The following is a 21,286-nucleotide window of genomic DNA, read 5'->3' on the forward strand; positions in this document are numbered from 1 at the left end:
ATTCATAATAATGTATAAATTTATTTAATATTAATGTATGACACACAATAATTATATGTATAATTATATATAATATATATTTAAGAGAATAAATCAGAAATATTGTTGGGTAAAATATGGGAATTTTTCCTAACATGTGATGGGGAAGAAAATACATAGAAAGGATCAGTATTAGAGAGATCAGACTCAGCTAGAAATTATTGGAAAAATAGGCAAGTAAATGATATGTGAATGTATGTTCGAACTTATAAGGTGATGAACATTAAAGAGAGTGCTAAACAGCACAAGGTTTATGTTAAGAATAGTAAGCAATTTCTAGAAGAGCCAACATAGAAGAATGAAGACGAGTGATTTTATAAAATATGTAAAGGGTTTAACATTTCAGTGATCGGCAGCATTATTGCTTCCTATGCCTCATTCTATTTAATTTCTCTTCTCTACAATTGCGTATCACTTTTCAAGGGAGCAATCATCCTTTACACAAAGGTGCGCAGAGGACTAATGTACTGTCCACCTCATCTAGTGCGACCTTGCAGCTTCCAGAGAGGATCTCACTGACTCTTGTCCCACTATTCAAAGAAGAGATTAAAAATGAGATTAGGGAAAACTATTCCAAAGGATAATGAAGAGGAAAAAGAGAGAAATTTTTAAAAAAGAGGCTGATGTTTACAAAACTGTTTTTAGATTAGGTACCTCTACAGTGTATTTAAAATTTAAAATATATTAAATGTCGAAATAAATGGTTCGTTTCAAAATGACAGAAGAATTTCATTCACTTTAAAATGAAAGTGGGCTCATTCTATTTTTAAAGGGTAAAGGGAGTCAAATATATGTAGATGGAAGATTTTGGGCAGTAAACACACAGTGCAATATACAGATAATGTATCAAAGAATTGCACACTTGAAACCTATACAATTTTATTAACCAATATTACCTTAATAAATTTAACTAAATTTTTTCTACACATCTCTTTTACTTAATTACTGTTTTTCTTTTTGTGTGCCTCTGCTTTGCTGGTGCCTTAAACCTGTAACTTGAATGCATATGGAAATCAAGGCTCGCTGAGTCTATACTACATAACTTAGCAAAATGTCATCAACAATGCTATTGACTGATTAAAAGATGTTTTATATTTTTGCAGGTTACAGAGCTTTATCTCTTCCTCCATTCTCATTAACACCAAGACAAGAGCTTGGAATCTGCAAGTGTATATGGAGGGTGTTCTAAATAGAAGGCATTTATCCAACCAACTGCATGTTGCTCATGGCGTGTACCACACTTCATGGTGTGCAAAGTTCAGAAGAGAAAAACAGATAGTCCTTGTATGTGCAGGGACTATTCCATACTTTAAATTAAACCAATAAACAAATGGACACCAAAGGATAACAAGAGTTTTAAAGTCTTAATAAGTAGGTAAATGATTCAATGTACAAGAACCAATGAGCTGACTAGAAAGCGCAGTAGGATGTTTCTTCCAAAATTTCTTATAACATAGAAGCTCCTATCTTGCAGAATAATGCAGAAACTTGGAAGCCATAAGAAAAAGTTTTCTAGTACATAACTTTTTAAAATTTGAATTTATTGAGGTGACATTGGTTAATAAAATTATATAGTTTTTAGGTGTAAAATTCAATAATAGATCCTCTGTATATTGTATTGTGTGTTCACCACCCCAAGTCAAGTCTCCTTCCATGTCCATTTATGTCCCCTTTACCCTCCTCTACCTCTCCCCACCCCCTTTCCCTCTAGTAATCACCATACTGTTGTTTGTGTCTATGAGGTTTTGTTTTGTTTTTATTTTTTTTTTGCTTAACCCTTTCATCTTTTTCACCAAATTCCCCTACCCTCTGACAGCTGTCAGTCTGTTTTTTGTATCTAAGGGTATGTTTCTATTTTGTTTGTTAGTTTATTTGGTTCATTAGATTCCATATATAAGTGAAATCATATGGTACCTTTTTTTTTTTTTCTGACTGGCTTATTTCATTTAGAATAATACTCTCCAAGTCCATCCATACTTTCACAAAAGATAAGATTTTCTTCCTTTTTATGGCCCAGGAGTATTCCATTGTGTAAATGTTTCATAGTTGTTTTATCCATTCATCTACTGATGGGCACTTGGGCTGCTTCTAAATCTTGGCTACTGTAAATAATGCTGCAATGAACAGAGGGGTGCATATGTTCTTTCCAATGAGTATTTTCGGAATTCTTCAGATAACTTCCCAGAAGTGGAATCATTGGGTCACTGTTTGAAAAACAGTTTTGGATATGTAGACAATAGAAGATTACCATAATTGAAAAATCTACCAAAATTATAGATTATTTATAACCTATTGCACACGTACATTATATATGCACTTTTAATTTTAATATAAACCAGTATATTATAGGTAAAAAAAGTCCATCAACCAAACAATACTTTTTCATATTTTAAAAAGTATTTCTCTTGATTAGTACCCTATCTATCTATTTAATAACTAATTTATCTCCCAGGTGTGAGAAGACTCAGGTTAAACCTCATGTTATACTTAGCACACTGCCTGCTGCATGGGACACCCACAATGTAGTCAAAGATGGCTGAATGGCTTCAGCTATACATAGGACTTTTTAGGGGATGTGTTTTGTGTGATGAAAGAGTCTCTGAGGTTGTGGATACTTGAGTTGTAAGCACTATAAAACAAACTTGTAAAACTGTCATTGTTTTGGAATCCACAAAAGAGGGACCCTACAACAGAGAGGCCATGGTGGAGTGATATCTCTCATCATTATCAGTAAAATGAGGGTAATGGAACAAGAGACAGAAAATAAACACCGCTTAGCACCTAATAAATGTCAAACACTATGCAAAGTATTTAATGCTCACTGCCTTATTTACTTTACAAATAAACTGATGAAGTAGATCCTATTATTGTCTCCCATTCTGAAAGTGAAAAAACTGAGTATCATTATGGTTTAGTAGGTTACTCAGTGCCTCATAGGTATATGAGACTGTACTAAATCTCAACCTTAGACTTTCTGATACTTTAGTTATCATAACAACTCTATACAATTGCAAATAGAAAGTAATATTATCAGAACAAACTCTTCATTAAGTCAGGTGAGGTACAGCATTGTGAAAAATCCAGCCTTACATGAATTATGGTATCTTCATTAAGCCTCTGTAATCTGGGCTATAGAACAGGCAGCTGTTAAGTATTTACAGTGCAATTGATGATGGTGTTCTTTTTTTTTCCTCTTAAATGTTCAGAATTCAAAATAACTACCACAGAGTTATAAAGGAAAGGGAACATTGCTTTCCTTGCTTGATTATGAGAAATACACTGCATTATTTTAGTTGTTGTCAATTAAACAGAAATGAAACCATGATTTTTCAAATCTGCAAAATTATATTCTTTATTGGAATACAGTACTGGCTTACTTGTTTTATTCTCATCTCTGACATACATGAATTGATACATAACATAATTAAAATATATCTGTGGGGCACAGTGAAGTGAGCTTTGAGTTAATTGTAAAAATGAAATATTTTTTCTCATTGAGTTTCTTGTAACAAACTAGATGACAAGTAGAGTACTTTATTAACTTCATGGATGCATACAGAATAAAACCAATAATTAAAATGCTCATTCACAGAACTGACTTATTTGTATTCAGTACTGGCTTTCAGGCTTAACATTCATTAAATTGAGAACAATACATACAAGTATTACAGCAGGAATCACAACATGATTCAAAAATTACCATGGAATTAGGTAGTCATATTGAGAGGTTTTTAGATAAAATTGGGAGAAAAAAATGATTTTGATGCTATATTTTATACTTTAGTTATGTGTGGAGAGTATTATCATATTATTCCTCTAATAGCAGATATATTCTGGAGTCTTCTACAGAGCAAGTGCAATGTATTTTCTAAAGTAATGATATTTAAATGTGTTATTATTGGTATTTACTTATATTAGCATCTTAAACCCAAATTAGAGACTGAATAATTATTTTCCTATATAAAATGTACTGTTGTTGAATGTTTATAAAGACATAGACAAAAATCTTCACAAATTAGGAAAAATAAAATTGTGTTTCTTAATCTTTCATAATTTGTCCTCCCTTTGGTATTCTCTATTAATCTTTTTTTCATCACTATTTTCTGTCTAGCTCAAGTGATCCTGAAGCAACTCATTATTCTAAGATTACTCAAAGAAGTACTTGTTAATTTCTCCATAGTAAAATGTATGTAATTTGATATTCTAGTGCATGTTACACATTTAATTAATAGAGTGACAGAAATCATTTTTAGAATATAACACAGATAGGAAAAATGGAACAGGCTGACAGAGGCCAGAGGGAAGTGGAGGAGGAGATAATGGTGGAAAGAAGGGGAACGGACTAGTCAAAGAACTTGCATGAATGACCCACAGACATAGACAACAGTGTAGGGATTGACTATGGGAGTGAGGGTTGGGCTGGGTGGAAGAGGGCAAAGGGGAAAAATTGGGACAACTGTAACGGAATAACAATAAAAAACATGTAACACAGATAAGTCCCCCTTCACTTTAGGACAACAATCTATAACCTGATTTTTCATAAGAATTCTAGATTCAAACAAACAGATTATATTTCTGGATTACAAATGCTTAGATGTTGTCATGCATATATTTTTATTCCCTCACTTTTGTTAAAGAATTATATAATTGGGAGGCTGTCAATACAAACTTATTAATTGGATAATGTAATAATTGGGCTAAATGGGGCGAAGCGCTACTTTCCCAATCACTATTAAAATTTCAGAAGGAACCTTGTATGCACAATTGAACCAAAACACACACATATACACACACACAAATGGTAAAGAATAATACTTGTATTTTCACTCATTAAAAGCTATAAAGCTTTACAATAAAAAAATACTTATAGATACACCTGTGTGATATAATTCTAGCTGAAAGAAAATTTCTCCCAAAAGGTCTTAAAACCTCTTTTGATCATGTTATCACCTTGCAAATATTCTCTGTAAGAAAATTAGAGATTTCCCTTACCTCTATGTTCTTGCCACATTTCAAAGCTCTTTTTAAGTTTTAAAAATACGGCAGTATTCCCTCACTTATCGCGGGCATTACATTCCAGACCCCCCCGCCCCTGTGAAGTAGGAACCTTACATTTATTCAACACCCTTAAACTTATGTAACTTTAACAACATACGTATACAGTACCACAAAATCCCGTGATATAGCAAAAAATCTGTGATAAATAATTAAATATAATATTTTTAAAAATCCTGCGATACAGTGAGGCCTCGATAAGTGAACCGCGATATAGCAAGGGACTACCGTATATCAAAAAGAGGACACTCATTTCTTAAAGAATTAGAAGCATTATTTTTTGGACTGTACAAGTTTGTTTCAACCACTGTTGAATTTTCAAAGCAAATTCATTTATTTTGTAATATTCAAGCAGTGAAAATAAGTATTATTTAGTGATGTCTAAAATGAACATAAAATTAGCAGTGGAAGACAAACTGTGCAAACTAAGATCTGAAAAACAAATGAAAAAGAAATCATGTATAAAAATAGGTGAAAAAATATTCTTTGACTAGGCATCTTTCAAACCCCATTGCTTGATATGGAATGATTGATCTAAAATAGACATTTTCAAATTTTTAGGTGTAAAGAATACTTTAAATTCCTAACATGTATAGAGGATCCATAGATATTTTGTTTATGTGGGTTATGTATATGGCTAATTACCATTTTTGGAATTGAAAATATTAAAATACTTATTAATTTATGTTTTTAACCATGAATAATTCCATTAGAGGTTAACATAAATTGTTTTTATGGAAAAGAAAAATATTTCTCAAACAAAAATATTAGTGAGAAGTGTGACATTGTTTTACTTTTGAAAATCACTTTGCTGCCTGGTTTAACAAAATACAACTGGTTTTGTATCTGCTCTTGGTCTACTAAAAAATGTCATAAACTCTTATAGAAAAGAAACCATATTTTTTCAAGTTATATCCCCTGAGTCAGGCATAGAATATACCACCAATATATCTTTAATGAATGAATAAATAAAATCAGGTATTTAAGTATACTGTTTTTGTGCTTGAGAACTAACTTGGACAAGATTATTCAATGCATCTTTCAGTTTTCTTACCTCTTGAATTACATTTTTCTAATTTAAAATGGGATACTAGCATAGCAAAAGCAAAATGTTTCTTAAATTTGCCCATTTCAGTAAAATACTTTTGACCTGTAAGTGGGAAGAACAAAGTGAATTGAGTAGACACAAAATGATTATGTGTTGGTTGACAATTATATAGTGCATAAGAATTCACATATTTAAATGTTAGATGTCACTTAATACAATGATCAGGATCTTCCTACTGCTTAGCCCTGGAGAACTGTTTAATTATAGGTAAAATCATCATATATTCAAATATATTGTCAAACATGTGTAACACATTACAAATGTATCACTAAGCATCTTAGCCATTTCGTTATTGGATGTTTTTTGTGAACTGGAAATGAACCAAAAGATCATCTACTCAACCCCACTTATTTTCATATAAGGAAAAGACTAATATTTTTCTCCAAAAAATAGGATCTTAATAAAAAACACTATCATTTTGCATATAATTTATTGTTTCTAAAAGATTACTCTAGATAAGAATTCAGCTTGATGAGTTCTTTAACATTAGTTTTCCCTGTAGAAATATTTTATTTTCTAAAGACTATTTCTGTTTACTTTGCTTTTTACTACATGTAGCTCAGAAATATACATGTAGCTGTTATTGACTTATTTCTATTTAAAATACTATTTGTGTTTAAAGAGCTTAGTATTTTATTTAAAACTAAACATGTTTGAGCAATAACTACACTACTTACTAATAATACACATTCAAAAAATAAGATCTCTTTACCCTGAGAAATACAACTAGTCTGTTTATTTGGAAATCTAAGGAAAAAGGTGATCAGTGCATTGTTGTTCTATTTTTCTTGGAGAATATCCTCAAGTACACTGAGTGAATGGATCATAGGCCAGATGCTTTAATGCCTTTCTTTTTTATACTTTATGAAAAATTTCTTTCATTTTTCCTGGTCCTTTATACTAGGCCTGGGTTCACATTTATGTGTAAAAGAGGTGTAATATAAATGCCCAATAAATAAAATTTAAATAATTGTCTTTGAAATAGTGATTCCAATGGTTCTTTAGGAGTAATACTAACTTCTTTCAATGAAAGTAAATTTAACTACATCTCAATGTTGTTCATCACTCATTGGGAAGTAAAATCATGATTCCTTTCCTCTCAAAACTTATACAGGCCTTGACCAGGGGCTAGGGAGAAGTGTAAGCTAGTTTGCTCTTATTATCACCTTGTAGGAAAGTAGTATTCCCGCTGAGCTGGAAAGTTGGAGGTTAAAGAAGTTAATAAATGGCAAAGGTAGGAGACCATAGCATAGGGAAAAGAGGCTTTTAGAAGTCTATTACACTCACAGGGGGAGGCATTTTCACCAAGTAAGTGCATGAAGCAATATAATACTACTTCTATCAATCTCAGATCTAGCACTGACTATTGGTAAATGTTGGGGAGAACTTCTGGAACTCTCCTCTTTGGAGAAGGCAAAATAGACAATTGCTGAATTACACATTCCTCCTAAAGAGTTCATCTCAATAATCTTGAGTAAAGTAGTAACAAAGCACCCTCTGATGATGCAGCTTACAGCAGTCAAACGTAGTGATCATATGGTTAACAGTTCATCAATCATATTAGTGTGGTTAGTTACCAGTTAATCTGAAAGAAGCAGTACCAATAAATTGGATACAACAGAAGAGGCTGAACAACAGTAATCCTGCACTCCAGGTGCCCATAAATAAAGATGGAACATTGCTAAGGCAGCGGCCTCAGTAAGATGAAAAGCAGAAAAAAGCTGCCCGATCAGTGTGTCACCATTGGTCTGTGAGAGCAAATAGAATTTATTTAAGAAAGAAATGAGTTTGAGTGTGATTGGTGGCTCAAAGTTACAGATAACGCCATTCCATGGGAATGTAAAAAGTATTTATGGGAAGATTTATGACTCTGTCAGTCAAAGGTATTTATTATAGGGGTTAGAATATCTCCATATGACAGTGTCATGGGGCATACAATATTTTTTGCTGTATGTCAGGTTTTCAAATGGTACGAAATTTATTAGTGTGCAATGGCAATGGCCATGGTGATGGCTTAGTTAGCACAGGTATGTTAGGAGCTGATCTTAGGGCTATTTTAGGCTTTTCATCTTGATGTAAGATGACTTGCAAATTCTCATAATTACACAAAAGGAGGTTGTCCCTTCTTGTATCACAAGGCATGTCACTCCTGGAAATTGGTCGGAGGGACAACAAAGATCTAACTGAATGGGTTAATAGGATAAAGACTCTAATGGAATGTTGCTTCTATCAACAATGTTGAGAGAAGACTTTCGTCTCACCAAGGATATCCTAATCATTATGGAAGGGAAAGTTATTAAAGTGGCTGGGAGTTTTAGAGAGCCAAGCTAAGGAAGACCAACTATGGGATATCAGTGATACACCAATATTATGGTAGCTTGTTACTGGACAGTGTGGTTTTTAATGTCCTGTGGATAGAAATTAAATTTTTCTTATCTATGGTGCAATTGGCTGTGACTGGACAGATAAAGGGAAAAAATTCCTTAGAAGTATGAAGGGAGGTAGATGATTGATGTTACTACATAATGACAGCTGAAGTTTGCTGACTGTAAGAAGTTACTTTAAAATGGAATCCAAAACAGACAAAATAATAGCTTCTAGGCACCATTGTAGTTACTGAGAATATGTGATTGAGAAAAGACGTTGCCTCTTTTGGAAAGGAATACAGAAAGACACTCTAGTTATACTAATGTATGCTGTGGCATGTATTATGTTAACATCTGTACATTCATCAATAAAGTTAAATTAAAACCACACTTATGTAGACCTGGAACTAATAAAATTTAGACCAAATGTAGCCTGTAATGTATTTTTGTAAGTCCCATAAGCTAAATATAATCTTAATATTTTTAATGGGTTGTAAACACACAAACAAACAAACAAAAAGAAGAATATGTGATAGAGACTATGGCCTGCAAAGCGTTAACAATTCACTATTTGGCTGTGCTAGCTAAACAATGGTCCCCTAAATGTCCATGTTCTAGTCTCCAGAATCTGTGAATGTCATCTATATGGCAAAAGGGACTTTGCAGATATGATTGAGTTAATGACCTTAAAATGCAGTAAATATTTGTGACTATCCAGGTGGCTGTCATATAATCACAAGGGTCATTATGAGGAGGGAGCAGGAGATAAGATAATGTAGGAGATGTGAGGATGAAAGCAGGAGATTGTAGTGATTCTGAGTCAAGATATGCTGGCGGCTTCTTGAAGCTGAAAAAAGAAAATGAATTCTCTCCTCTGCATCTCCAGAAGGAACCAGCCCTGATGTCACCTTTAGTTCTGTTTGGCACGATTCAGACTTTTGATTTCCAGCATTATAGGAGAAAGAAACTGTGTTGTTTCAAGCCACTAAATTTGTGGAAATTTCTTATAGCATCAAAAAATATAACTAATAGTCAAGCTCTTTACAGAAATAGTTTGCTGATTCATGAAGTAGATGATGACTCTCAGGAGTGAAAACATTTGGGGAGGCTGACTTAAATTCTTCAATTATATAATGTTTATGGAAACTGATTGCCCAGAAAAATATTTAAATTTAGCTTTAGGAAAAATACACACTCAATTAAATGCTCCCATAATCACCAACAAAATATTCAAGTCATTATGGATGATAGAGGAAAAAATGTGGTTCTGCAGGTATAAGAATATCAAAAGACCTGTGAGTGGATATGGTCAAGAGTAATAAACTTTGTACAGAAAAATCCTACTCACTACTGAATTGTTCAAATTATGGTGTTCTTTGGGATGTTATTGGGCATATTTTTAAATAAAGTACTACACAAAAACATTGAAAGCTAATCATGAGGAATATGTTGCATGAAGACGTTGACCAGATTGAGAAAAGAAATATGAAAAAAGTGCTTAAGAGGCATGTCCGCAATCCATTTTTTCCTATTACTGTGGAGTGGTTCTGCCAAATAGAAAAACAACCATCTTGAGTTATTTCAAGTTGGTTCTTCCAAATGTTGGTCCCTAAAAAAGAGATGAATAGGGGAGAGTGAGAGAAATGGTGTGACTGGTGTTTCACTAGTCATTGGTTGAAAATGCATTATAAATGTCTACAAAATGATGAAAATAAGAAACAAACACATACGCACACACACGACTTCTAACAGCCTCTAGTAACATAAAAGGCTTAGGAAAACTGTCTTCATAGCTTAATGAATACCCATAATAATCACAGGGAATTCTAGGAGACCATTCGGTACAAAAGCAGGAATAACACCAATTAGGTAAAACCAGTTTTAGTTCCATCAGCATCACCAACCCAAACAGTAATATAAGGGTTAACAAATCAATTTAACTTTTTAAATTAATTTGTTATATTATCTTGCATTGATCTTTTCTAATGTAAATGTATTGTGGGCAAAATACATTGGAGATTTGTTTGACCTCTTTATTGTGGTAGGATATGGCAATTAATTTTTTTATTGAGATTCCAATTAGCTTTCTGTTCTTGCAATGTTTTACCTAAATCTTCCTTTAAAGTTCCCTTTAGGTTACCAGGAAAAGATCATCTAAGCAGGACTGTATTAAAAGGTAGAAGTAAAGAAAACATTACTTATGTTTTGTACAAAATTGAGGTTACTCTAGGTTAACTGAATCAGATTCCTGGAAAAGATAAAGATACTCTAAATCATGAAGAATTAATCAGAAAATTCTAATTGAAAAACAGACACAGTGGTCTATTATAAAAGGGGGGAAAGTGCCAAATTAGCACAACAGAGCATGAAAATCTCAATGAAATTTTACAGACCATTGCCATCATGACCCTTGTAAAACGTTCTTACGGACCAAAAAAACAAAAATGAAAAGCCCCAAAGAGCAAGGCTTCATGATTAGGGCCACCCAAGGAGTCTCTAACAGAAGAAAATTGAGTTCTGTAATTGGAGGTGGTCTGCATGCAAACTTTTCAGATGTCCCTGCAGACATCAAGACAGGGGGTGAAATCTCTGCAATTACTGAAAGGCAACGGAAAGGAAGGCTACCTGACTATATTACAGACACAGCAGAGAAGAGAGAAGAGCTTTCAAGCCCAGCTCTGCAACAATCCCAGCTAGTACCAACCGTTCATGTTAAAAATTAAAATGTACAAACCTACATTAAGAAAGCTATCCCCTGACATCATACATAGTTATTAGAATATTATTGACTATATTCCCTATACTGTACTTTCCACCCCCATGACTATTCTGTAACAACAAAGTTCTTAATCCTTTCACCTTTTTCACCAGTCCCCCTAACCCAGCTCCCATCTGGCAAAAGTCAACGATTTAACCGGATAGTCAGTAAGTTATATGATGTCTAATCACTGGGGTCTATCCTGGCTGGTTTGGCTCAGTGGATTGAGCGTCGGCCTGCGAGCTAAGTGTCGCTGGTTCGATCTTCCAGTCAGGGCACATCAGAGAAGGAAAACTCTGATTCCAAAAAACCTCCACTGCCTTGCAGCATACCTCTTCAGGGGAAAGGCTAAGGGAGTAAACCCTGACAGAAAATCCGGAGCCGGAGTCCCTAAGGCGGTTTGACGTTGTAGTCAACACCGGCAACTCCTGCGGCGCACCTGAAGCCAAGCTGTATTGACTCCGTCTTTCCCTTGGACCCTTCAGCTACGAAGAGAGGGGGGGTCTGCTGCATGGGCAACAGCAGACCCTCCATATCACCCTGCCCAGGCTTTGTAGCTTCAGCTTCACTGGAGAGGACACTCCAGCGTCATCGCAAGATGTCGATTCAACACGGGAGGAGACAGATACCGTGTCACTCCCGAGTCGGACTGCACAGCCATTCTCGGCGGTGCAGATAGACTCTTTAAGAAGCTACACCATCGTCTCTCAAGACGGACGGCTGCCGACGAATCACTGGGGTGTACACCTGAAACTGTATAATATTGTATGTCAAATGTAATTGAAAAATACAAAATTATTTCAGTTAAAAAAAAAAAAAAAGCTATCTTCTTTCTACTGCTGACCTATCTGGCATTTACTGACTTTGAATAAGAGGATGAAAGAGTGGCTGAAAAATAATTAGAAAGAGATATAGCAATCTGGAAATGTCCCCAGCATGCATGAATTAAAAAAAAAAAAAAAAAAAAAAAAAAACTACAGTGAATGGGAACACTGCTTTGCCCATCTAAGACCCAGTTCTTCAAATATTTAAATATCTTGGGTTAGAGGGCTTGGAAGAGAGAAGGGCAATAAGAGGAATGGAGTGTGAAAGCCCAGGGTAGTTCATTCTCATTCCTGAAACTCTTCCCTGAAGTCCTTTATAAAACTGAATCAAATTGTGACTTCAAGTTTTATTAATTTTCTATTTCTAAATATACAAATACTAGGTAAATTTTGCTTGTAGTGAAAGGCATTAAGTGGTTTGTTATTTAAATATTTACTGCAGAGAAGAAAAACAATTGAGTATAATTTAATTTTTATATTGCCAACATGTCTTTGATTATTTCTTTATATCTGTTATTCTTATACCAAGCAAATGGAGGTTGTTGGCATATAAAAAATTATGTGCTGTGGACCAGACTATATATTAATCTTAGATATGATTCAAACATCAAAATTTATTGTACAAAAGCATTAATAATTTCACAGCAGTTAGGCATTTGCCATTGTCACTGAGGCATTAAGGTGACACTAAATTACTATACTTTATCACTACTCTGAGCCGCTTTTTGGCATATTCCTAATTTATGCCAGTTTTTAAAAATATAGCTATATCCTTGGGAAAGTTTTGAAGACCTCAGATTACTTCATTTCTAAGCACAAATCAACATCTAGGTTAATTTAGCATATTATAATGCTGCCACATAATTCACAGTAATATTTTTATATCTTGTAAACTTTCAAGCCAATCCTAATAAGAAAAATATTTACATATCAGGAAAAAAATTCAAAGCAATATTAGTTTACATGTATTTTATTAGACAGTATTTGAAGAGGGATTTAAGTAAAAAGTTCCATGACCTAGCAAAGGACCTACTAGCCCCTGTTTCTTTTTCTTTATTTCATTCCCATAGTACTTTACTGTAGGCAGATAAAGTAGTCTAGTATTAAGAGTTGTCTTATAAATGTGTCAGTGTGGCCTTACAACTAAATAATAAATTCCTTATATTTAGGGATTGTATGTCTTTTTTAACTCTAGCATTTTGGGCAAAAATAATTAATTTAAATTGTAAGCTCATTTTTTATTTTTGGAATATACTGTGTACTAGTTACTGGATCCTGTAAGGATATATTTATGCACCCTCATGCAGTCCTTTAGTTTATTCCAAGGAGAGGAGTAAGAAACTCATCATGTAGTATAAATGGATGTAGGTTTTAAGTGTGCAAACAGAAGTGTCTTAGGGAAGCAGAAAGAGAATTTGGTAGAATTTTTATATATCTAGATTTGCTACATATATAAAACATATATATTTCATATAAGATATAGGCATATGCTTCATATAAAATATATAATAAAATATAAAAGTGAAATAAAACTACTTTAAAGACAAGAATTTTAAAATTTTGATTGAAAATTAAAATTGTGATTATAATGTGAAAAAAACATAAATCTGAGAAAGTATTTAGAATATTCTCAGATGGTTACTATAAATAAAACTATGCATGTTGATATCTCAACATACTTTTTGGAGGAAATGTGAAAGCATGGAAGAAGTGGAATACTACTAAACAGATACTATGGGAATTCCCAGAAGCACTAAGTAGTTTTAATTCATTCTGTATTTAGTTGCAAGCATTTTTTCTTAAAGCTTAAAGGTCTCTAATTAGAATACAGTAAGAAATGAAGTATAGCCCAAGAGAAAATCTTTATAGCATATGATTGTTGAGAAATTTCACTGTAACAAACATGAGAAGGCTATAAAAGAAATAGAGGCAAAAAGTCATCAAATTTTGTCTTTGTTTTTAAATTTTGAAGTTTGCAATACATCTGCATTAATCTTAGATGTGTCTATTATGATCGTTCTATTGTATTTTTTTGTTTTCAAATCATTTTTATTGTCATTCTATTACAGTTGTCTCAATTTCACCCCCTTTGCTATCCTCCACCTATTCCACCCTCTCACTCCCATAGTCAATTCCCACACTGTTGTCCAAGTCGTGGGTCATTTATACACGTTCTTTGTCTAGTCTCTTCCCCTTCTTTCCACCATTATCCCCCTCCCCCTTCCCCTCTGGTCACAGTTAGTCTGATCCATGTTTCCTTGCTTATGGCTCCATTTTATTCATTAATTTATTTTGTTTTATCATTATTTTATAAAGTAAAATTTTATTTTGGTGGAATAAACACATATCATCTAATATACTAAATAATACTTTCTTTTAAATTTAATACCTTTTAATTGCCTGATTGATATATAACTAGTTTGATATTAAAATGGTGCAATAATAAAGTTCTTTCAACTGCAATTAAAAAAAATTGTATTGAATTTATTTGTGTGACATTGGTTAATACAATTATATAGGTTTCTGGAGTACAATTCTATAGTACATCATCTGTATATTGTACTGTGTTTTCACCTCCTTTACCCTCTTCTTCCTCCCCCCATCTCTCTTTCCCTTTGGTAACCACCATACCTTCACCTATAATTTGTTAATGAGTTTTCAAATATATTATTATATAATATAGCAAATGAGGATATTACCAATTATAAAAATGTGCAGTCTAATAAAGCCACCTGTAATTAAAGGTATACCAGAGTCTCTCAAATACATAGTTAAAATATATTAAAAATTAATTTAACAGATTTATCTTTTAAAAAATTTGAGTTATTTTTAAACAAAAGTATGAAAATTATCTTGTTAGGGGAATTGTATGTAAATCACATAATGTTAATTTCTCCAAAATACATCATACCCTCTTATAGTAATTCTCTGAGTGCTTACCATGGGAATATAATAAATAATTATATGATAGTATAAAATGTTTTTAAATTTTGACTTAATGATTGATATAGTTTCATTAGCATATTCATTTCATATGCCTTAAAATTAATCTCATATGGATAGTCATGTCTTAGGTCAAACATTTTACAATATTTATTAAATGCTGAAGGCAATCAGAATATGCCACCCCAAAATATTCCACATTTATATAAGCATTGTTTTGAGCTGAAAGCAGTTATGCCCTCCTCCTTTCTGTATAAAAACAGAACATAATTTTCCCTTTATAAAGGTAACATAAATTTCGATTTTTAAAGTTGTCTCCCTCTCCAGTACCAAGAAGTGGAAAATGATTCAATCACTGGAGACAACTCTCCTCAATGGAGAAGGCATCAAGTTGAGTCTGCATAAGCAACCTTCCTAAACAACCCTATATTCCATTAGTTTCCGTCACCTATTTACCTTTCCCAGTTTATTGCCTCTGTAATCACAACCTCCATTTGTCTAGTTACTTCTTAATTTATTGCTCTTTGTTAAAATGATATATAAGGTCTCAGAACTAACCACTTCTTTGGGTTTTTAGCTTTGTTTCTGTGAGGAGTTTTTGTAAGCATGCAAGATAAATCTTCATCTTGTCAATCTGCCTTTTATCAGTTTAATTCACACACCCCGGCTACTAAACACAAGAGTTTAGAGGAAAACTTGTTTTTGTTGTTTACTTCCTCTACAATTATTGAGACTCAGTAAAAATGTTATAATTTGAGTAGGAAAATAAGTTGGGAAACCCAAGACCAATCTTATTTATGCTTCTTTCTTTTTTCATATCTTGACATGTATATTTGATATCTTATTGGAAAAGAACAAATCCTCATTTTTAATTTCATCTACACAAAATGGGAGAGAACTCTTCCTGGCATTATAATGGGTCAGAAGAGAGTCATCTGGGATCTTAGAAAATAAGCAGAAGGCACAGGCAGACCAGATAATTCAGGTTCAAGTACAAGTTAGTACAAGAAGGCATCAAGATGCAAGTATGACATACTAGGAGAGAGAGAAAACATGCATATTAATGTCATAATAAATAGGCAAGATTGCTGACTAAGCCACTTGAAATCTATGTGACCTCATTTCCTTTTCTTGACAAATGTTGCAATTACTAGACATCTATGGGGATGTTATGCATATAATTGTAAACACTTAATTTCTATATGTGTTGGTCAAGTAAGCGAGCTTCTATAACCTTCAGCTAACTCAACTGTAAATATGTTAACCATAGTAAGTAGCTCTTAAGGTTGCTGTAAGAATCAAGATATCATGAATGCAAAAGTAAAATCTGTACATGAGACCTGCAGTATATAATAGATATTAGTATTATTATCATGAAGTATTTGTTCAAGTAAAGGTCTACAGTTCTCATAGTACCAGATTGTTTACTTGAAAGGAACTGGAATACTGTGAACAGTACTGATATAGTGACCTTACTGCTAAAAGTGATGTCTGGAGATTGAAACATGAAGAATAGAGCAATGGTTAATGTATCAATTACTCAGACCATATTCTTGACTTTTAATTTATACTTCAGTATAATGATTAAAAACAACTTTGGATCCAAACTCTTGAATTTAAATCCCAGCTCTCTGAATCTTATTAGCATTTTAAACTTTTGGAAAACTTTTAATGATGTGAGCTTCATGTTTTTTATCCGCATAGTGGTAATGATATTAATACACTGAGTTAAGGTATACAAAAGACTTAAAATAGTTCCTTGCACTTAGTGCTCAACAAATATTTGTGATTATCTTTAGGTGTCAATTTTTATCTTTACAGCTAGTATGTATATGGATGCTGAAAATTCACACTCTATGAAAAAGCAATATAGAGAGAATATTAGTTGATTTCTCACTTTCATGTAGAGTGACATTGATAATAGCCTCTGAAGTTCAAGTTTAGATTATCTCAGATCCACAACTTAATCATAAACTACCAAACTAGGTTTTTAAAGTAATCCCTGACTAGATGAAGATTGATTCCAAACTATGAGGTCATACTGGGATTAACCAGAATCCAGGTGGCATCAATTGTAGCAATTGTTATGAATTCTGTGAAAGTATTAATTGCTATCAATTTAAGAATGGAAAATTTCCATTGTATTTTAAGGGTACAAGTTGCCAAAAAAATCTACTTTATTTTGTCTTATGTGTGTTTGTCTTATAGTTATAAAAGTATGTTATACAGAGATACAATAGTATTTTCTTTGTTGCTTGATCTTTTCATTTTTTAGTTTTCCCTTTTTTAATTTTAATTATACTTCTAATTTTAATAACAAAATTAACATATCTTCCATTTATTGAAATGTTATTATTTTTAATGAATGTGAAAGCAAACAAATAAATAGAGGTACTGGCTAAATAAATGTATACCTTTAAAATATCCAATGTGATCATCATAATAGTCATTGTAAAGGAAGCTGAAGAATTGTGTTATAGTTCTGTCCCATCATAATTAACCATTATGAACTCTGAACCACATAATAAAGTCTCATCATTCTCATTGGGTAAGTAAGCAGGGCAACATAAAGGCTTCTTGCTACTGCATGCTCCAGAAGAAAGATTGTGAAAGCTATTCTCAGTCTATGAAGAGAATGTCTCTGCCTCTAGCTAGGGTCATCTGGCATTCTCAACTATATGATTTGTCATATTGCTACCCATTTACTGAGGCTGCCAGTTCTGAAGATAAAAGATCACCTAAGTCCCAGTTACCATAGGAGAACAAAAATGACACATGTAATTATGCTTCTGATGATAATAAAGTTCTGATTGATTTTTTAGAGAATGTGACAATGAATCAGAATCTTTTGTTGAGTAAATCACAGCACAAACATCAACTCAGACAAAATGAACAGTGAAATCAGGAAGTGTCTTTAGGAAGAAATTTAAGTAGTTTATGAACTCTCAAAACACTAGCCACAGTTTACATTAGTAACAACTTTCGATAAAAAAGAGATGGACCACAACATATTTGTCTTAAGAGAATAATAATTTCGATATGGTCTATAGGATATTGTCTTTCTTGGAACATTTTCACTCAACTCACCATTTTACTGTGAAAAATTTCAAACACAGAAAAATTGGGAAAATTTTTACAGTGAAGACTTCATATACCTACCACCAGACTCTACCATTTCATTTCACCTTGCTTGCTTATCACATACCTATTTATTATCTATCCTGCTATCCATCAATGACTCCATCTTATTTTCTGTTGCATTTAAAATTTCAGACATTAGTATATTTTCTCCAATAGCTCAGTATGCATATCATCACATAGTTTACTCTTTGTTTATAGTTTTTCTTTTTCTTTCTTTCTTTTTATGTGCAAGGTTTTCTTTATTGGTAATAAACAAACAGAAATGGACAGTTCCATGTTTTAACAACGTATGAACTTGAAAGAATTACAACGCTAGATAAGCAGGTAACTGCTACAGCACCCTATTCGTGCCTATGACCAGCTGGAGTTTGGGCATCCGTGTTCAGGCTTGCATAGCAGAGCTATTGTGAGTAGTCCTACTGTTCTCTGTTTCAGTATCTGGAATCCCAGTCTCTTTCAACACCCTCAGGCCACCCTCATTAGCAGCCGCTTGCTTAAATGCTTGCTCCACTTGTTCCCTTTGTTTTGCTTCAAATTCCAAAGCTTCCTGCAGTTTTCTCTTGTCTTTCTTCTCCTTCTTCAGGGGCTTCTGCATGGTACTTCTGCTTTGAAGCTCCACTGCTATTTGTCTTTCAAGGTTTTCTCTAATTTCTCTCTCTCTATAGCGCTCCAACCTCAGGCCCTTTTTTCCTTGCTGAATCTGCTTCTCCTGGATAAGAGCACTATCCAGAGCCACTTTCCGCAAACCCTGAATGTTGGTCAACAGAGTTTCCACAGAAGACAGGCTATCAGCAAAAATGAACGGTCCTGGGAATCCAGGAGGCAATGCCTGCTCAGGAGGCAGTGGGATCTTGTTCAGTGGAGACTTAATCATTGGGATTTGAACCGGTACCTCTTCTTTAATATCCATTTGAAATTTTTTGATGGTTGGTACATAATCCTGATCAACAATAAGTTCCGAGTGGTGGTCCAGCTGAGAGGGTGAGCTCACACACTGCTGCTGGGATGGGAGGACATCTGACTCCTGGGGTGATGACTGTCCTCCAGAGACGGGGCAGGAGAAAGGCTCTCTGGGATCTGCTCCTTTTTAACAGAGGCCCCAGCTCTGGAGAGTGGGCTGTGAACCTGGGCAATAGTATTTAGATGGTTCATCTGATTCATTGCCATGGCATGGATGCAGGAGGTAAGCTAACTGGGAGGAGAGGGTGAGGCATCATCATAAATGGCAGACCCAGTCTATTGGCCAGCAGGTGGTTCTGCTGCAGCGGATTGAGGGTAGAAGCACCCCCAAGGCCTGGCTGGCCAGCCAGCGCTGCGTGAGCAATTCCATGCTGGGGCCCGGGAGCAGCAAGAGGAGACTGTATCTTAACCTTATCCCACAAGGGCTCGCTGCCACCCTGGGCTCAAGCTTATAGTTTTTCTTTTGACATAAAATTTATATATGATAAAATGAACAAATATTAACCATTCATTCACTGAGCCTTGACAAATGCACACTATGCATGTCTTAGAACTTATAATGAGCAACAGAAAGAGGGAATTTTAGATTATTAATGTTTAGCAAAGTACTAAGACAAATAGAGTTTCAGAAGCAGTCAGTATTATAAAGGTTAAAATGTTATCAAGAAATTATCTCTGAAGAATTTTCTGCATCTCTAAAATTATTTAAATTACTCAACATGACTTGGAAAGCAGGTGAGAAATAGGAAAATGACATACATATACATATAGTTTAGATTACCAAAATGACAGCAGTAATGAGGAAAGCCATTGAAATCCATGAGCTGCAAAAATAAAAGGAAGAACAAAAATATTTTTCAACTTGCAAAATAAAATAACTCTTTGAGAGAAATTCTCCAGATAACAGAATTATTTCTGAATCAGAAATATTATTCAAAATATTTCCAACATTGCTAGAATTGGCAACTAGTAGTGATATGTGTCCTAGGAGGATGATGAAGAACTTTGGATTCCCTGAGCTTTATTGTATGACTCAAAGAAATTCAGAGAAATTCTCCTTGGAAATCAAGGTCCATTTATTTGTTAGGGTATGTTTTATATCATCCCAGTTATTGCATGTATCCTTTGACAATGTTTTGTGAGACTGTATTTTCTTTTAGAGAAGTTTTAGATTTGCAGGAAACTTGAGGGGTAAAATACAGAGATTTCCCATATACTTGGTGCTTACTCCTCCCCAAACATGCATACACCCTCCATTATCAACATCTCCCATCAGAGTGGTACATTGATTAACAACTGATGAACTCACATTGAAATCATAATCACCCAGAGTCCATAGTTTCCCTTAGGGTTCACTCTTGGTGTTGCACATTCTATTATATGGACAAATGTAAAATGACATATGTCCTTATAATATTATACAATGTATTTTCACTTTCCTAAAAATTCTCTGTGTGTATATTTCATCTAGAAATGATAAAAGGGATTTTGCAGGGTTTTTTTTTTTTATCTTCACCAAACGACATTTTTTCATTGCTTTTAGAGAGAGAGAAACATTGATTGGTAGCCTCCCTTATGCATAGGACTGGAAATCATGTGCACTTGGACCAGGGATTGAATCTCCAACCCAGGTATGTGCACTGACCAGGAATCAAACCCATGACCTACTGGTTACAGGTTGATGCTTCAACCAACTGAGCCTCACTGGCCAGGGCAGAATTCGGTAGCTTTTCTTGGCTTTTTCTTAAATTATCTTTGACATATTGTGTGTATATGTTTGTATTTTGAAGAAATTCACAATTTAATGAAAACAAACACAAAAATTGTATCAAGACTTTTGAAATTTATAATACTGCAGTGGTAATATTTTTGTTATAATCCCATGTGGGTTGCTATGGTGGGGATGGGAAATGGAACAAGTTAACCATAACTTGCTTTTTCTTAACAACATTTTAATACATACAATTTTTTTCTTATTTATTCCTTGAATAAACTGTAAATAATTGGAATAATTTCTATAATAAAGGACAAGAACATGAATTATATATCATATCTGAAAAGATTTAGATGCCTTCCAACATTCTGTTAATTT

General features: G+C 33.7%; 1 pseudogene; it reads right to left on the minus strand.

Moving 5' to 3' along the window:
- Window positions 1-18,616: 18,616 nt before the first annotated feature.
- LOC149999424 (dachshund homolog 2-like) lies at window positions 18,617-20,005 on the minus strand (annotated as a pseudogene).
- Window positions 20,006-21,286: the final 1,281 nt, after the last annotated feature.

Source organism: Furipterus horrens, unplaced genomic scaffold, assembly GCF_987537825.1.
Source record: "Furipterus horrens unplaced genomic scaffold, mFurHor1.1.pri manual_scaffold_10, whole genome shotgun sequence".
NCBI classification, from domain to species: domain Eukaryota; kingdom Metazoa; phylum Chordata; class Mammalia; order Chiroptera; family Furipteridae; genus Furipterus; species Furipterus horrens.